At 32.3% G+C, this 19,921-nt stretch overlaps 1 long non-coding RNA gene and 2 pseudogenes across 3 annotated transcripts; all 3 read right to left on the bottom strand.

The window, feature by feature from the left end:
* Window positions 1-3,048: 3,048 nt before the first annotated feature.
* On the bottom strand, window positions 3,049-6,328 carry LOC146909813 (putative disease resistance protein RGA1; annotated as a pseudogene). The gene is made up of 2 exons (XR_015018863.1): window positions 3,401-6,328; window positions 3,049-3,319 (listed from the first exon to the last, which is right to left on the bottom strand). The product of XR_015018863.1 is annotated as a putative disease resistance protein RGA1 (transcript).
* Window positions 6,329-9,012: 2,684 nt separating this feature from the next.
* Window positions 9,013-11,961, bottom strand: LOC146909812 (uncharacterized). The gene is made up of 2 exons (XR_015018867.1): window positions 10,785-11,961; window positions 9,013-9,197 (listed from the first exon to the last, which is right to left on the bottom strand). It is a non-coding gene; the product is annotated as an uncharacterized LOC146909812 (long non-coding RNA).
* A 519-nt stretch (window positions 11,962-12,480) lies between these two features.
* On the bottom strand, window positions 12,481-15,464 carry LOC146909811 (putative disease resistance protein RGA3; annotated as a pseudogene). Its single transcript, XR_015018864.1, has 2 exons — window positions 12,741-15,464; window positions 12,481-12,619 (listed from the first exon to the last, which is right to left on the bottom strand). The product of XR_015018864.1 is annotated as a putative disease resistance protein RGA3 (transcript).
* Window positions 15,465-19,921: the final 4,457 nt, after the last annotated feature.

Here is a 19,921-nt window from a genome sequence, read left to right as displayed (position 1 = left end):
AGACGCAAGTGTTCCTGATCATTAAGGTATTCCGCCTGCATAAATAATAACCATTACCATATCAAGAACAACGTTCCAAAAAATCCATTGTATTTCTATATCCTAAGTCGTTGGTTAGTTTAAAATGCTTAAAATAGAAAGAAAAAAAAGATGGAACAGTATACCAGAATATGTGCTTGATTTAGTTGCCCATTCATGAGTAGATTAGCAATTTCCTTGCGCATAGCATTTCTGGAACTAGTCTTTGTTTCAAAGAGTGAACGTGCATCTAAACTCAACTTTTCCAGCAATGTCTTAGGATATATAAAAATTTGATCTTGGAAATTGTGCATTCATAATCTTAAAAACTTATCTTTTCAATACCACATTTATTTTTTTATTCCACTTTTAGATCCTTCTCTTGTGCCCTTAGAGCACAAATTATAGTATTTTTTACAGACTTGATTATTTTTTGCTGTTGTATTGTATGTAGAAAACGAATTTACTTATTTTTTATTTCATTTGATGCACCTAGGAACCACTTCATTTTTCATCTGAAGCACCACTCCAGTTATATTAGTAAAAAAACCGGCTTATATTGAAAGTTTAAAATACTTTAGTTTTCGTATGGCAAGGTCATTATGGCCGCGATGCTTTACCAAATATAATATAGTAGTGTTAGTTTCTATAAATTTCTATTAATGTGGGGGCAAGGCAATATTTCAAGTGGTGGCAAGTAGCTACTTTTGAATGCTTAAACAATGTCATATGGAGACTGTGGAGGGCACTTGGTCGCCTTCCGGCACCAAACAGAAACAAAAATCAAACATTGAAATATAGTGCTAACCATTATTTGTTTCAACTGTTGTCAATATCTTTTCTTCAAGATTTTGTCAACTATGGCATTGGTTTTGCATTCAAAATACATGATTTGGAGCGTGATCTTGCATCTATCTGTCTTTCCCTAAAAACTAATGGCTTATTTCCCATCCAAATATTTGAACATATGTGAAGAGCATACTATTTCCAACAGCTGGAGTTGTATCAAACAGTAAAGTGTTCTTGAATGCATGCACGGCAAGGTATAAACACTTGAAATTTTTGGATTTAAGCGATTCTACGTACGAGACCTTTGCCTATAGGTCCATCGGCAAGCTGAAACATTTAAGATATCTCAGTCTTGAGAATGATAAAAAGATTAATAAACTTCCTGGTTCTATTTGCGCCCTCCTGGTGTTAGAAATGTTGATCCTTAGTGTTTATAGAACTTGAGACACTGCCTAAAGGTTTAAAAAATTTGATCAGTCTCCAACATTTGGAGATAACAACAAAGCAGTGTGTTTTACCTAAAAATGATATTGCATACTTGAGTTCTCTCCAGACTCTCATAATCGAGTTTTGCAACAATCTAGAGGCATTGTTTGGATTGGATACAACTATTTGCTCTCAAAGTATTGTGTGTGTTCCCAATTGCAGGAATCTAATTTTTTGGCACTTAATATTATTGGAATTTTCATAGGGACATGAGTACCAAAACTCCAACATGAGGTTGAAGGTTCTGACAAAGGGACAGATAATAATAATAAAATTAAAATTAAAATTAAAATAAAAGAGGAGGCCAAAGAGGAGGCTAATTAAAATAAAAGAGGAGGCCATAATACCTGTCCCTTTGTCAGAACCTTCAACCTCATGTTGGAGTTTTGGTACTCATGTAGGACATGAGTACCAAAACTCCAACATGAGGTTGAAGGTTCTGACAAAGGGACAGGTATTATGGCCTCCTCTTTGGCCTCCTCTTTTATTTTAATTTAGCCTCCTCTTTGGCCTCCTCTTTTATTTTAATTTTAATTTTAATTTTATTATAATTTTAATTTTATTATTATATATTATAATATATCCATCCAAGATTAATATATCCATCCAAGATTATTTTATTTTATAAAGAGAGAGACACCACACTACCTAAAACCTTAAGGCAATGAGTTTATGGATCTCCTCTCTTATATATCCAACGTTTGCTCCATTTCTAGTTGATGTGGGACATAATCACTCACACTTGATTTCCAACACTTCTCAACACTAACCCTACTCATTCATCTCATTTTCTTTGGTGTAAGTGGAAACCCGTTAAAATTTGTGACAATAGAGATAATGAGGTTTGAATCTTAGATCTAGTGGATATTACATTGAGCTCCTCACCATTAGACCAATCCTAATGACTTGGACCATTTCGTACTCCAACGGATCATCTTAATATGAGTAAAAAAATGGATCATCTTAACATTTATGAATAAACAGAAAAATATTGAAAAGTTAGTGACTACCAATATCGGTTATAAAAAATTCATGATGAAATTAACATCCAAGTAATTTTTTAGAAAGGAAATATTTTCACAAAAGCATGTAATTTTAAAATTGGCTTTTTATTTGTTTAGACAAAATGTAATTTTAAAATTGTTAAACAATATAGAAATGTTAAACCGGAGATAATCTAATTGCTCAATCCGCTTGCTGAATCAATGCCTTATCGTCGAACCCCAGGCGACACCAAATGAGAAAATGCCTAAGAAGCCTTTTTCATTCAATTCAATAGTTGTGGTTTACTAAAAAAAAGTGTTGAGCAGAAAACCAAATCACCAAGAGGTGACACGTGTTCCATGAGATAAATTTTTTATGGGTCATGCTAACTTGTACCCCAAGAATATATAAAATGATAGATAGGTAAGATAGATTTATTCTTCATAACTAAAACAATATACTTCAAACTCGTCTTCATTTACTAGATTTGTTCTTTCTCTATCCGGCTAGAATTTGAGAAGATCCAAACTCAATTTGGAGTGACTAAGTTCCCAGAAGTGATGACTTTTATAAATCTTACTATTAACTCTACAAACAATAGGCACTAATGAAATTCAAATAAAAGGGGACTGAGAGGAGGACCAGCAACATAAGACATGCATCGGTTTGGCACTGTCCTGTTACCATCACAAAGATCACTGGAAATCTGAAAACGATATATAAGAATTGCATGGATGCTCATTACCTCAAAGAAAAAGAAAATCCACCAAATTACCAAGAGCAGCAAGCAAATGTTAATTTATTGCTTGTATTTTGTAACTAATAGAAAGCAACTGAACAGTTTTAAAAGTGGAAACTAAATTACATATTTAGCTGGAAAGTTTATAATCAAAACACTACAAAGAGAAGATTCAAGGTTGAGAAACAGCCATTAAATATGGTACAAGGGCCTAAGAAGTGCTTATGATGCTAATCCTTGAGTCTTGTTCTGCACGCCTTTAATTTAATTGTCTCCTGGTTTCCTTCCTTGGTCCAGTCGTACCTATAAAACATTAAGAATAGTAAATAAAATAAAAAATGTCCTCAAGAACTGTCAACATTTATCTGTTATTATAAATCTTACCTTACACCTTCTTTGAACTATTACTCCAGTTCTTCCTCCACTTCGTCTGGCTCGTCAATGTTATTGTGTGTGTGGGAAGACTCTCCGACTTCCTGCTGAGATTTTCTAAGTAATTCAGGATAACCTTCAATTTCTAATCTTTCAAGGGTGTTTAATCGATGAATGTCATCGGGGAGAGACGTTATATTCGGACAACCTCTAATACATATTGTTTTCAGACAATTCATAGCTAACAGCCACTGAGGAAGTGCCACAAGATTATTGCAGCTTGAAATTGACAAGTATTGTAATGTATCCACGGACCCTTGAAGCCAAAGAGGCAATGTCACCAACTGTGGCAGAGAAACAACAGTTAGAACCTTCAACCTCATGTTGGAATTTTGGTCATTGTACCCCTCTGACAATTCCAATATGTCGCAGTTGTCAACTAGCAAAGTCTCTAATGGAGGACAGTGTTCAATATCAAGGGGCAAAGACTTTAGATTCCTGCAATTAGTAACACACAAGTTTGAGAGAAGGGAGTTTTATCTCTCCAAACAATGACTCGATATTGTTACAAAACTCGATTTTGAGAGTCTGAAGAGAACTCAAGTGTGCAATCTCATTCTCAGGTAAAACAAATTGCTTTGTTGTTATCTCCAAGTGTTGGAGACTGATCAATTTGCTTAAAGCTTTAGGCAGTGTTTCAAGTTCAGTACATCCACTAAGTATCAACATTTCTAACATAAGGAGGTTGCAAATACAATCAGGAAGTCTCTTAATGTTTCTATTGTTTTCAAGACTGAGATATTTTAAATGTTTCAGCTTGCCGATGGACCGAGGCAATGTCTTATACGTAGAATCGCTTAAATCCAAAAAACGCAGGCATTTGCACCCTGAGGCACATGCATCCAAAAAATCTTCGCTGTTGGCTCCAACTCCAGCAGTCGGAAACAGTATGCTTCTCACTTTTCCAAATCTTCTAATGGGAAATTTGTCAAGTCCTTGGTTTTCAGGGAAAGACAGATGCCGGACAAAGATCCCATGCCAGGGTTCAATGGAGCCTGTTCCAAGTTTGTATTCTATCCGTGCAATTGCCTTAGCACAAGAATGGACCAAATCATGTATTTTAAAAGTGAAATCAATGCCATAGTCGTTAAAGTCTTGAAGAAAAGATATTGACAACAATTCAAATACAAATTGGTTAGCACCATATTTCAATGTTTGATTCCTGACGAAATGTTTGATTCCTGACTGGTGGTGGAAGGAGACCATGTGCTTTCCAGAGGGATGTTATATCAAAACTATCAAATACATGACCCTTTGGGTAAAGGGAGAACAAAGCAAAGCATTCCTTGAGATAGCATGGCATTTGGTAATAGCATAACTTAAGTGCAGGTAAAATGTTGTTTGTGTCTTCTAAATTCCGAATGCGAAGGTTCCAAATTTGATCGTCTATTACATGTTCCCACTCATCTGTCTCATATTTTGAAAACAATGAACTCCCTAATGTTCTCACTGCCAAAGGAATCCCACCACAGTGCCCCACAATATCTCTCCCAATATTTACCAAATGTGGATACTTTCTCTCTTCCCCTTCTTTAAATGCCCATTTGACTAAAACAGACAAAGAATCCTCCAAAGAAAGGCCTACTAATATATGAGATGGAACGGTCCCCATCATGGAAGCAATCGAATGACTACGTGTAGTCACTAAGAGTTGACTTCCCACTGCACCTACTTGTATTAAATCCCTAAACTCAACCCATTTAACACGATCTTCATTCCACACGTCGTCTAAGACGAGTAGAAACATTTGACCTTTAAGTTTATTTTTAAGAAGATTTTGTAGCTGCTGGATATCTAAATCTCTGAAATTTTGTTGGTAAGCAGGAACATCAGTAGAATCATTAGCAGAGTTGATGATTTTAATAATAACTTGCTTAATATCAAAGCTTTCTGAAACACTCACCCACATTTTTAATGTAAAATGCATGTTTATCCTTTCATCATTAAACACAAGCTTTGCAAGTGTGGTTTTTCCCACACCCCCATGCCCTACAATGGGGATAACAGAGAGATCTTTGTCATTATCATACTGAATCAAAAGTTTTATGATCTTTTCCTTATCATGCTCCCTTCCTATTACTTCTGAATCAATCACACTGGAGTGTGTAATTTCTCTTCCATGCACAACACGGTTGTCAGCATCAATTATTTGTAAACCAAATTTGTGCCTATCAGCAGCAATCTTATCTAATCTAATGTTGATTTGTTTAATTTCTCGAGCAATCCTAGAATGGAAAGCAAGTGAATTATAACTTGAGAAGAAGTTATCTACCTTGGTTATTATCATACTGCTACTGTTGCCGCCTCCGTGCCCTTTGATCACTTTCTTCCGTAAGTTTTTACACTGAACTTCATCCAGCACATTTTCGGCATCAAACAAGACATCTCTGACCAGCCACAACCAATTACTTAGCTCATGATTTTGATGGTCATGATGACTCAGCTTTTTCTCAGCATCCAACAACACAGATTTGATGTATGAGAGAGTTTGTGTGAAGTGTTGAAGATCGTTGTGAATACCTAGCACATGAGCAGCTTCTACGAATTCCCGAGACGCAAGTTGTGCTATGATTGACTCAGCCATGGTGAAGAGGAATGATCCAACCAAAGCAGCCACCATGGTTATCAGGAAAACAAAATAGTTGGGTAGGCAACAAGTGGAATGCTCCAACTGCAGTCTTCATTCTAAAGTCATCGGTCGTCTTTGTTTTTTTAAATAATAATAGTAAAATAACTTCATAGATGAATATCTTCTCAAAGAAAAACAAAAATGTCAAAGATGAATATGACACAAATAATATTCTGTTTAAAAAAAAAGGATACAAATAATATTCAAAGATTAGATTTTTTTTTTCCTTCGAATGAAAAGATTAGATATTTTGCCAAGGATCATGATATGTATTGACTATTGAGTATGGTCGTAACACGATACAAATTCCCTCTTCTTTTATTTCAAGACAATGTCCCAAAGGATTGTTTCTATAGGCCAATTCAGTCTCTTAGAAATAAATAATATTAAGACAATGTCCCAAAGGATTGTTTCTATAGGCCAATTCAGCCTCTTAAAAATAAATAATATTAAATTAGTCCCTCATTTTTTTTTTTTTGGTTACATTAGTCCCTCATATTTTAATATAGGAGACTAATTAGTCCATCGCTGAGTTGAATTGAAGAATTAATTTGTCCTAATATAGAAATGTGAAACACTAATTTGATATTAAGTCTGGTATTGTTTTTAGGCTAAATTACACTACATGTTCTTTTAAGTTATTTCATTGTAATAAATTAGTCTTTTTAAGTTTTTTTTCGTACCGGTTAAGTCCTTTAAGTTAATTAATTGTAACAAGTTGGTTCTTTAAGGTATTTTTGTATCAATGAGGTCTTTAAGTTATTTAACTGTAACAATTTATGGATTTCGAATCTTAAATATGTAAGTTATTCGGAACCTAAAAGTTACAATTAACTAACTTAATGACCTTAGTTACAATTAACTAACTTAAAGGACTAAGTGTTACGAAAAACATTTAATGAACTAACTTGTTACAATTAAATAACTTAAGGAATGTAAATGATACGGGAAAAAAATTAAAACCAGTTTGCTATAATCAAATAACTTAAAGGACCTCCGGTAAAAATTAACCTTTTTTTTTATTACATAGAGGACCCAAACTCGGAAAAGAAGATGAACTATAAAGGGACTAAATGTGGGATAGTAAATCTCTCAACACCAGCATCAACCAAACAAGAGAATTGAGTCAGACAAATATCGTAATAAACAATATCGACATTTAAGGATCATCCAAAATTTGCTTAGGCATCAACACACTTATTGACTTCACGATAAGAGTGATGCACCACTACCTCGCACTTCAACTCAAGCAATCAACAAATCTTCACAACCAATGATCTACCAATCAGACTTCTGTTCTCATTATTAGAAAAGATATTAGAAACCACTATATAATCGACATTCAATTTAACTGCTCTGAATTTTACCCTTATCGCATACTTCAAACCTTCAAACACTCCCTAAAGCTCTATCATATAAACATTACACATACCAACACATTTAGCAAAGCCATCCAACCATTCACCATTACTTCTACGGATAACACCACCACAACCAAATATCCCATTATCTCTGCAGTAGCCATCCATATTCAACTTAACCCATTCTTGTAAAGAGGCTTGCAACCAATTAGAACAATTTCACAAAATGATGCCACAACAACTCTATTCACCTTGTCTGCTCTACGATAGTCTCAGATAAGCTTCAAAACATGAACAATATGTAAAAATTGGAGCATCAAGTACTTAACTACCGGATGTCCTTTCCTAAAATAAAAAAAAAAACTACCGGATGTCCATTTAAAAAAAAATTATTGTGTACCTCCAGAGGCTCTAGTAGATAACTAACTACCGGATGTTCATTTAAAAAAAAATATCACCTAACACATCTGGTAAATAACTACACGATTCATTCTAAAAAATTTCATTTGCTACATCCGCTAGATAACTACCAAATGTTCATGCCGTAACTTAATCTAGTCGAACTACTACGGATGTCCACATTTGAGAGAGACAAAAATGAATGATAGATATTTTGGTAACTTTCCCACTGATCTTTGTGATGGCAATAGAACAATCCCAAACTGATTCACGTCTTGGGTTCCTTATCCTCCTCCCAGTGCCTTTTTAATTGAATTTCATTTGTGTATATTGTTTGTAGAGTCGATATTAAGATTGATGAAAGTCATCACTTCTGGGAGCATAGTAACTCAAAATTTAGTCTGGATTCTCTCACGTTGAAAGAACAAATCTAGTAAATGAAGAAAAACTGGCTTGAAACCGTATTTAAGATAGTTAAGTGGAAGCCTTCGAAATTCTGAAATGCAAAAGGCTTGTTAGAGATTTTTCGTTGTGAGGAGAATGATCTAGTGTCTACACACTGGGGATAACGCTCCATCACGTTCTGAGTTGGAGTTTTATTTCACCATAACCTACACTATCTCCGGTCTAACATTTCTATATTGTGTACCTAAAAGATGCTTTAAATTTGCCCATGATTTTAACTTGTTTCAAAATGCATACTAGTTTAAGCATCAAGTAACCGTCTAAGAATTTAGGTTGATTAGCTCTTAATATATACTATATATTTTTATAAGGAATCTTCCGGATCGCTTCTCTAAACTCGACTTTTCTACTTTATCTTAATTATTTTTAAAAGACCGTCTAGAATCAACTCTAAGATTCTTTTCGTTTGAGAAACATTATGGGTGTAATCCAATTTCCAGCAGTTCAGACTGACAACTTTTCGTTATCATGAAAAATCGAAAGCAACACTTCATTATCAAATAATTATAGTAAAAAGGGGAATTACTATACCAGTAGAAATAAAAGAATTCTTTTCTGATTCTCTTTGACTGTATTTTGACAGATTGTAACGGCAGTGGAGGTTACTTATGCTTGAAAAAATGAGGTGTTATTACTTATTTGTACCCACACAAACCTCATGGAAAGTTATTATAATTTGAAACACCCCTACTAGAAAATTACCTAGGATATCTAGCATGAGTGTTAAACTCGGCATCGGGTACATTAAAATTACAATAAATAAAAATTCTCTGAACAATTCATAGAACTTCTCACCTGTTAACTCAGAAATAGTACCACTGACGTGTACTTTATATGGTCCAGCTATTTCCGCTCCTTCATCAAGTACCATCCTGTCGTATAATAACTCGTATATCTGAAATAAATAAAAGGAATTTGGATGAGACAAGATGTCTCAGTGAGTTCCATCTATCCTAGGTTGTAGGCAACCTCGGGGAATCTAGGATCGCCATCTGTTTCTAACCTCAACCCATTTTGGGTTTATACAATTTCATTATGCATAACTGAGCGATCAAGGGATAACTAAAATCGCTGTTTGAAATACTATTTTGATCATATAATAAATATAATCATACTTATAATTTTAATCATAAACATAATAATAATCATAAACATATATCCGATCTATCGTATTCTGGTATAACTTATACCTTAACATACTTAATTCCTCATTTCCAACGATTCCTCATTTCCAACGATTTGCATAACTAATTTTTCCGATAACATCTAGTTTCGGCTAACTAAGCCGGAGGTCCATAACTAAAATTCCTCATTTCCAACGATTTGTAAAATTCCCATAAAATATTGCTTCGTAGCTAATTCATTCCAAACATAATTTTTCCTACAGATACACTTCTCGTATACTTTATCCTCGCATCTCATGATGTGAATTTACTATCAATAAAGTATATAAATTATTTTCTCATTTATACAACTCAATATAAATTATTTCATCATTTATCTCTTTCCATTATTTGTACATAAACCACATTATCTCTTCGTTGTGGCGAACGGGATATACCACATTATCTCTTCGTTGTGGCGAACGAAAATATACCACATTATCTCTTCGTTGTGGCGAACGGGAAATATACCACATTATCTCTTCGTTGTGGCGAACGGGAATATACCACATTATCTCTTCGTTGTGGCGAACGGAATATAAATTTTAAAATACTATGAACAATTTGTTCATAGGCTGCATTATCTCTTCGTTGCAGCAAACGGAGTTTTTTTCTTAATATACTCATTTTTTCTTTCTTTCTTTCTTTCTTTTTCTATGAGCATGTTACTCATTTCAATTTTTCTCCTCATTCCATTTTTCTGTGATTTTCTATAATTCAATGTGAGCATATTACTCATAGGGTGCATTTCAAATTTTCTTTCAAATCATTTCATATGCAATTAGGACATAATAACTTTCTAGGTTTAACTTACCTAGCATTTATTCATCAGACCACTTCAAGAATTCAGTAAACCACATCAATCACAGTTAGTTTCGGTACAACAAATTTAATTTACTTTCTAGCACATACTAATATCAACCATTAACATACCGATAAATTAATAACTTTAATTCTCTAACAATCAAAACATCAAACATATAATATGCATATGACTGCACTATTTCCTCAGCTATAAAGACTCATGTGTGAGTTCTTTAAATTCATTATTAATTTGTCCAACATCTTAATTCATCAATTTCAATCTCTAATTCAAATGTTCATACTCATCATCAAAATACCCCAAACCTAATTCAGAAATAATCATTCTACTATCTCATGTTTATTATGTTTCAAATGTACCAATCATATGGCATGATAGTCATGCTTGCACAGTCGGCCAATAATCATAAAAATGGTCTAATTATTCATATTATCTCAATAATCTAACATAATCATAATTGATCCCCAAAGGTGGGTTCTAAACTAAAGGAACTCACCTTGACATTAGTCCCGAAATTGCAAGCAGCTTATCCAAAATTTTCAGCTTTTGCTAGCTCCAAAACTCCATAATCCATTTTCCAAAATAGCTTATGTCTTGGCTCATAGGTGTTACTCTTTCTGAAACAGCTCAACTCATTTGTGACATACTCTTACTTCATCAACCAGCATATACAAAAATTTCCATTCCAGTCCCTGCACCCGAAGTTCACCGTTTGGCTATTTAAGCACTTCCAAAACAGCTTAATTACCATTTAAGCACCTTTACCATGATTAGAACACCTTATTCTTTTTCCATTGCTCATATACCAATTCAACATATCTCGCCTAAACTGTTCATCGCAAGGTAATACCTGACACAACTTGAATTGCAATTTAAGCTATTATCCAAATGGTTTAACTCGCAACTTATGACTTTTATCATAAAATTTCGATCCAGCCTTTGACACAACAGTTCCAACGTGAATAATCAGCCCTATGAATCACTTGTACAGCAGCTTAAACCACAACTTAGTCATTTAAGGCATTTTGCTCAAAACAGCTTAACTGACAGCTTATGCCCTCTAAACAATTCAATTTCTATTCCAATTTTCCAGAATCAAAGCAAACATGAATACATATCTCCTAACCCATTTCTACAAAATTCCATCATGCTATGCTCAATAATCACTTGTAATAATTTATAGAAACAACTTACACACTTTAAGTCCTAAATTCTCACACCAATGCTCCTAGCTTATTATCATTCTTCATACCATGTTCCTAAAACCATTACTACACATATCTATCTTCAAAAACACATACAACATACACCAACTTGAATTGAATAAATTTCCATGAAAAAAATGATTATGCCATTTACCTTGTGATTAACCCTTCATGTGTGCCTCAAAACCATTCTTACAAATGAATTCCCATGAGATTAAAGTGAGATTGAAGATTTGGAAAAGTCATGGAGGGAAAGGGCGGTTAAGACCAAACATAGAGGGGGAAAGAATTTCAAACTTACTTCTTGATTACAACACCACTTGCTTACTTGATGCTTAAGCTTGATATTTCTTTGAAGAAGTTGAAGAATTTAGGGTGGAAAGGTTATGGAGATGATGACCGAAAATTTTGATAGGGAAGGAGAAGAGAAGAATGCTTTGGAAGTGTTTAGAAACTTGGAGAAAAAATGAGAGAAATGGTCCAAATTCTTTCTTAAAAAAAAATCTTGAGTTCCAAAAATGAGCGAGATATTTATAGACTAATGTCTCATTTCTTAATAAATAATTAACCCCTTTAACAATTACTTATGTTTTGACATGTAATTGATACGACAATTTATTATAAATTCAGCGGGATATTACATAATTCTACCCTTGATTTATGATCACTATACAAGATTTTGCAATCTCAAGCAATGACCTTATTAATCACGGATAAGTTGATTTGTAAATGTTACAGAGGCTGCTGATGATACGTTTCTTTTGCATATTACTATTGACTTTACAAACAATACACGCTAAATTCAATAAAAACTGGATAACGAGCTAATGGCATGCATTATTTTGGTACACTGTCCTCATAGAAAAAGAAGAAAAATCCAAATCAATAAGAGCGAATATTAATTAATTGATAGTTTGAATGTGGAAGCTAAATCACATACTTAGCTGAAAAGTTTCTAATCATACAATTACAAAGAGAAATGCACAAACTTGAGAAAAAAAGCCATCACAAAAAGTAGTATAAGAGGTGCTTTTGCTGATGCTCATTGAGTCTTGTACCGCACACTTTATTTAATTGTTTTCTTCTCTTAAATAGGGAAGTTACCATTCCTTGCTCCAATTGTACACTAAAAAACATTCGGCAAAAAGAAAACCATAAAACCAGATTAAGAAGTTTTCAATAACAATATTATGAAAGCTGAAATGAAAAACTTCAATGTTTATCTGTCATGATAAAGCTTTTCTTACCCTTGCCTAATGCAATTATTCCAATTCTTCTATTTCATCTGGTTCATCAATGGCATTGTGCGCGCGCGAAGACTCTCCAACTTCCAACTGAGATTTTCTAAGCAATTCAGGATAACCATCGATTTCGAATCGTTCGAGGGTGGGGAGATGATGAATGTCATTGGGGAGAGACAATATATTAGGACAACCTGTGATACATATTGTTTTATGATAGTTCATACTTGACAACCACTGTGGAAGTGCCACGAGATTATTGCAGCTTGAAATTGACAAGTATTGTAATGTATTCACAGACCCTTGAAGCCAATGAGGCAATGTTACCAACTGAGGTAGAGAAACAATAGTTAGAACCTTCAAACTCATGTTGGAGTTTTGGTCCTCGCAACCCTCCGAAAATTCCAATATGTCACAATTGTCAACTAACAAAGTCTCTAATGCAGGAAAATGTTCAATGTCAAGTGGTAAAGACTTTAGATTCTTACAATTAGCAACACACAAAACTTTGAGAGAAGGGAGTTTTATCCCTCCAAACAATGCCTCTAGATTGTTGCAAAACTCGATTCTGAGAGTCTGAAGAGAACTCAAGTTCGCAATATCATTTTCAGGTAAAAAAGACTGCTTTGTTGTTATCTCCAAATCTTGGAGACTGATCAATTTTTTTAAACCTTTAGGCAATCTCTCAAGTTTTGTACATCCACTAAGTATCAGCATTTCTAATCTCAGGAGGTTGCAAATAGAACCTGGAAGTCTCTTAATCTTTTTATTATTCTCTAGACTGAGATATCTTAAATGTTTCAGGCGGCCAATGGACCAAGGCAAGGTCTCATGTGTAGAATCGCTTAAATCCAAAAATCGCAAGTGTTTACACCTTAATATGCATTCATTCAAGAAGGAATTACTGCTTGAACCAACTCCAGCTGTAGGAAATAGTATGCTCTTCACAGATTGAAGTTCTTTGATGAAATATTTGTCAAGCACTTCGTTCTCAGGGAAAGACATATGTTGGGCATTCTCGTTCCTGAAAAAAATTATGGTATCCCACACGTTGGGATCCTACTGCAACAGACCTAGCAAGATCATACACCAAATCATGTATTTTGAATGCAAAACCAATGCCGTAGTCGACAAAATCTTGAAGAAAAGATATTGACAGCAGTTCAAACAAATATTGGTTGGCACTATATTTCAATGTTTCATTTTGGTTTCTGTTTGGTGCTGGAAGTAGACCAAGTGCTCTCCATAGTGATGTTACATGAAAACTATCAAATGCATGCCCCCTAGGGTAAACAGACAACACAGTGAAGCATATTTTCATATTGGATGACATTTGAGCATAGCTTAACTTAAGTGCAGATAAAATCTCATTTGTGCCTTGTAAATTCCAAATTTCGTTGTCTCTCACGTTTTCCCAATTCCCAGCTGTCTCATATTTTGAAAAAAGTAAACTACCTACTGTTCTCACTGCCAAGGGAATCCCGCCACATTTTTTCACAATTTCCCTTCCAATATTTACCAAATGTGGATACCTTCTCTCTTCTCCTTCTTTGAAGGCCCATTTGACAAATATAGACAGTGAATCTTCCAGAGAAAGACCTTCTAAAATGTGCGAGGAAACAGTTCCCATCATGGAAGCAATCGAGTGACTACGTGTAGTAACTAAGATCTTACTTCCTAGAGCACCTACTTGTATTAAATCCCTCAGCTGAATCCATTTAACACGATCTTTATTCCACACGCTGTCTAAGACAAGTAGAAACTTTTGACCATTAAGTTTGTTTATAAGATGATTCTGCAGTTGCTCGATGTCTAAATCTCTATAACTTTGTTGGTAAGCAGGAGCGTCTCCTTTTGGAGCAGCATTGATATCTTAATAATAACTTCCTTAATGTCAAAGCTATTTGAAACACACACCCACATTTTGATTGTGAAACACTCATCTATCTTCACATCATTAAACACAAGCTTTGCAAGTGTGGTCTTTCCAAGGCCACCAAGCCCCACTATGGGAATAACGGAGAGATTTTTATCATTATCATGCTGAACCAAAAGCTTTATGATCTTTTTTTTATCATTTTCTCTTCCTATTACTTCTGAATTAATCACACGGGAGTATGTCATTTCTCTCCTATTCATCACAACATGTGTGTCATTGTGAATATCAATTATCTGAAACCCAAACTTACTCCTATCAGCTGCAATCTTGTCTAATCGCTTATTGATTTCTTTAATTTTCCGAGCAATTCTAAAACGGAAAGCAAGTGGATTAGAACATGAGAAAAAGTGATATACCTTGGTTATGATTCTGCTACCATGATCTTTGATCATTTTCTTTTGTAAGTTTTGAAAGTCAACTTCTTCAAGCACATTTTCGGCATCAGAGAGGACAAATCTTATCAGCCGCAGCCAACTCTGAAGCTCATAATTATCATGTGTGTAATTCTTCAGCTTTTCATCAGCACCGAACAGCACAGATTTGATGTATGAGAGAGTCTGTGTGAACTGTTGAAGATCCGCATACACACCCAGCACCTGACAAGCTTCTTGACATGCCCGAGTAGCAAGCTTTTCTACTAGTGATTCCGCCAAGCCAAAGAGGAATAATGCATCCATAAGTATAAACACCACACGATTATTATTAGTAAATTATTATTACCCCAAGATCCCAAGAATATTGGTTTCGTTACAAGCAATGGTTTTTGTTATATTTTACACGCTTCATCTCGAAGTCCATATATATTTCCAACTTGCATTCTGAAGTCATTGGTCGTCTTTTTCTTATTGTTTCTTCTTTTACGTGAGATGTCACCAAGTACCAGAATAAAGACAGGTTTGCACTAAAAATAAATAAAGAAACCAGAACAAATAACTAATAAATTAAGGGAAGGACCGTTTGCTGCTGTTTGATCGAATTTTGCAACGACCCCTCGTCCTGTCCATTGTTTGACACGGAAAAAAATATGTCCAACAGCTGCAACCTGACCTAATCTCTTGGATTCTGTGACAAGTGACCGCCATATTTTAAGACTTTTGCTATTTGATGAACTCTATTATCATTTCTTTTAGGCTAATCTACCTTCACAGTTTTTGTGAACTCTACTATTATTTTATGAAATCTATAATTTCCTCAGCAACCAATGGAAATTAGCTACGAGTAAATTTGTAAGTGGTCCTACATACCAATTTTTACTCCACTTATAAATATACTTATGTAGTTAACTTTCATTGGTTGTTGGATAAATTACCTGTAATTTTTCAAGTGTAATTTAAAAAAGCTTTTTTTTTTTTTTTTAATAATCCAACAGAAGAGTCATAATCAATTCCAATGACTAAGACTCTTAACACACATCAAATTAGACGATCTTTCAAATGAGAAATTCTATTAATCAAACTCATATTTCTTTTTGTAAAAGAGTCATGATACAATCCTTCAAACATCATGTAAGTTTGTAAAGCCTACTTAAACTTTAAGTTATAAGATAAGATATGAATTTTAGCCTTGTGTGTTATACTCATCAACCAAAATAAACTAGTCGAGATACCCGTGCTACAGCACGGGTAGCGCGGCTTCGCCGCGCTATATGGCCGCGGCTCCGCCGCGTGTCGCGTCTCGGCTGCGCTTGGCATAGTATTTTTTTTTTGTCCATGGTGAAAATATGTAAAGTATTTAAAGCATAATAATGTATATATTGATCGATAGTAATGAAAAATTATAAAATAATTAAATTTTAATATGAACAAATATATATTAAATTTTAGTATTGACGATATTAAAAAAGTTAATAAACAAAAATAATCATAGTTTTTATTTACTAATATGTTTTAGTGTGAAAAATACTAATAAGCATCCCGTGAAAAATCATAATTAATGTATTATATAATATTGTTATCGTAAAATATATTTCATAAATAAACATATGCTAACATATTCCCGTAAAAAAAATACAGTGAGATATATTTTTGTTAATATATAGTACATACACTCATATATATTTTATCAATATATATAGTTCTCATTAGATTTTAGAAATAAGAATATACTAATATATTCCCGTAAAACAAACATATACTCATATATTTTTTTATTAATATATATTCCATACACCTACATATACTTTATTAATATATTAATAAAACTTAGGCAGTCGCTGTGTTTAAATAGAGATATTAAAAAATACTAATTTTTTTTTTGAAAGATTAAAAAATACTAATTAAAACTAATCACTCGTTATAGTTACTAAAATGGGTCCCGTGTTACAATTGTACACTCCAACTGGTTTTTTATTGATACATTTTAAAAAAAAAAACAACGGAAAAAATTGAAGTATGATTAGTCATATTATATTATAATTTCCTTGTCAAAAAAATAGTATATTATAATTTTTTTGTTTGTTTTAGTATTGACGATATTAAAAAAAATGAAAATACATTTTACAAATAAACATATACTAACATATTCCCGTATAAAAACATATAGTGAGATATATTTTTATTAATATATAGTCCATACACTCATATATATATATATATAGTTCCCATTAGATTTCAGAAATAAGAATATACTAATATATTCCTGTAAAACAAACATATACTCACATATATATTTTTATTAATATATAGTTCATACACTCACATGTATTTTTTGAATATATTAATAAAACTTATGCAGTCGCGGTGTTTAAATAGAGATATTAAAAAGATACTAATTAAAACCGATCACTCGTTGTAGTTACTAAAATGGGTCCCGTGTTACAATTGTACACTCCAATGATTTTTTTAGTGATACATTTTCATAAAAAAAAAAACAACGGAAAAAATTGAAGTATGACTAATCATAGTATATTATAATATTGTTCTTGTTTTAGTATTGACGATATTAAAAAAGCTAATAAATGAAAATACATTTCATAAATAAATATATACTAACATATTCCCGTAAAAAAACATATAGTGAGATATATTATTGTTAATATATATTTCATGTACTCATTTGTATTTTATCAATATATAGTTCCCATTAAATTTCAGAAATAAAAATATATTAATATATTCCCACAAAACAAACATATACTATCAATATATAGTTCCCATTAAATTTCAGAAATAAAAATATATTAATATATTCCCACAAAACAAACATATACTCATGTATATTTTTTATTAATATATAGTGCATACACCCACATATATTTTATAAATATATTAATAAAATTTAGGCAATCGCGGTGTTGAATTAGAGATATTAAAAAAACACTAATTAAAACTGAGCACTCGCTGTAGTTACTAAAATGGGTCTCGTGTCACTTCTTTTGTTTTTTGTATTAACAGATTTATATATTTATTTCTACAAAAAATTCATTTTTTGAATTTATATTTTACTTTTTGAGAGTCATTTTTTTTCTTCTTATTTTTATGAAATTCTTTTACATTTGTCTCAATACCTGACATCATGTGCACCCATAAACCTACTTTATTTGAAAAAAAAAATCACTTGTCAAACCTAAAATATAAATTATTAAGTAATTTTAAATTTTATCGATTCCATTTTATCCGAAGAAGTTAGACTCTCATAACGTTGCAAACCAATTTTTAAATCTCATATAAAAGAGGTGTTCATGTTTAATATCTGACAATATCTCGAATATAATTAACAATGTGTAGAACATTATTTCAAAAAAAAAAGTGCAATGAACATGTAAAAAAGTGTGCACAGGAACAAAAATATAGAAAAAAATTACGCAAGTATATTTAAAATTATTTGGTAGAGTCTGTAACAATAACAAATAAAAGAAGTAAATTCACGCTGCAAATGAAAAATGTGGTCTTATTAGTGACGGAAAAAATAACTCTCCTTTATTAACATTTCAATGTATACTTTTTTATAAGAAAAGCTTAACTTTTAATCAATGTATACTTTTTTATAAGAAAAGCTTAACTTTTAATATATGTTTTATTAATAAACAAATACACCACAATTCCAAAAATTCATTTTCATTAAGACTGACATTATAAACAACTTTTGTAAATGTAGACTATCACTGTATCCAAGCAATTCAATTTTTAAATAGTAAATCTAAGTTTAAAAGTATGTTTGTGTATGGGTACACAAATTTAACAATTTGTGCACCCTAAAAGTCGCTATTTTATAATAGTGTTATCATAAAATACAAAATCATATTATGCTATAACAACAACACTTGTTAGTTTCCTCTAAAAAAAAAAACTTGTTAGTAAAACCGAATTGAAAATTAGTAGAGAAAATGAGAGAAAATGAAAAATGAAGAAAGTTGGTAAGAAAAAGATAAGAGAGGAGAGTGAAATTGAGAGAGAAAAGTTTATTATTAAAAAATAAAGGTGAGAGAAAAGTTTATTATTAAATAAATAAAGATGAGAGAGAAAATATTATTATTATAAATAAAGAAAGATGAGATAGAAAAGTTTATTATTAAATAAAGAAAGGTGATAAAGTGAGTTTTAGTAAAGTGGGTTTTGATAGTGGATTTGACAAAAATAACCCTAAAGTTGTAAATGAAAAAGTTTGGAAGAAAATTAGGTATGAGTAGTTAAGTAATTTTGATAGTATCTTGTTTTTATATATTGTAAGTAGAAGTAGATAGATAGATAGATAGATAGAAGTAGATAGATAGATAGATAGAAGTAGAAGTAGATAGATAGATAGAAGATAGATGTAGTTTGGTTCCTTTTTCATGAGGTTTGGTTTTTAACCATGCAGGCTATGCTACAAACAGCTCACCATTCAGATATCTTCTTTAGTGAAAAAATTATCTATAATATTATTACAATAGAAAAATATTATAAACTTATAATCTTATATAAAATTCAAAATGTATAAGTTTCTTACCTAAAAATGTGTAGAAGCTTCCTCTAAGCACACATCTTTTGTGGATTTAAGCCCCATTCGTTACAGATTCAAAAATAATTGATTTTGTTATAAGTATTTTAGAGATCAGATTATATTTTAATTTAATTTATTTTTTTAAGGATATTCATGTCACTTTATTTTTGTTGTACTCCGTAATATATAATATATTTATGTCATTTTACAAAAACATATATATTTTTTTAATATAATTTTCTTTCAATATCTCTCATACCAAAATACTAAATAATCTTTCTTTTTTTACTTTCTATTTTTTCATATATATTCTCTTCATCATCCAAAC

The sequence above is a fragment of the Medicago sativa genome, chromosome 7, assembly GCF_051527215.1.
Source record: "Medicago sativa cultivar Bolivia chromosome 7, Bolivia_mono, whole genome shotgun sequence".
Taxonomy (NCBI): domain Eukaryota; kingdom Viridiplantae; phylum Streptophyta; class Magnoliopsida; order Fabales; family Fabaceae; genus Medicago; species Medicago sativa.
The sequence above is the reverse complement of the archived record's forward strand: the minus strand, read 5'-3'. Positions and strand labels throughout refer to the sequence as shown.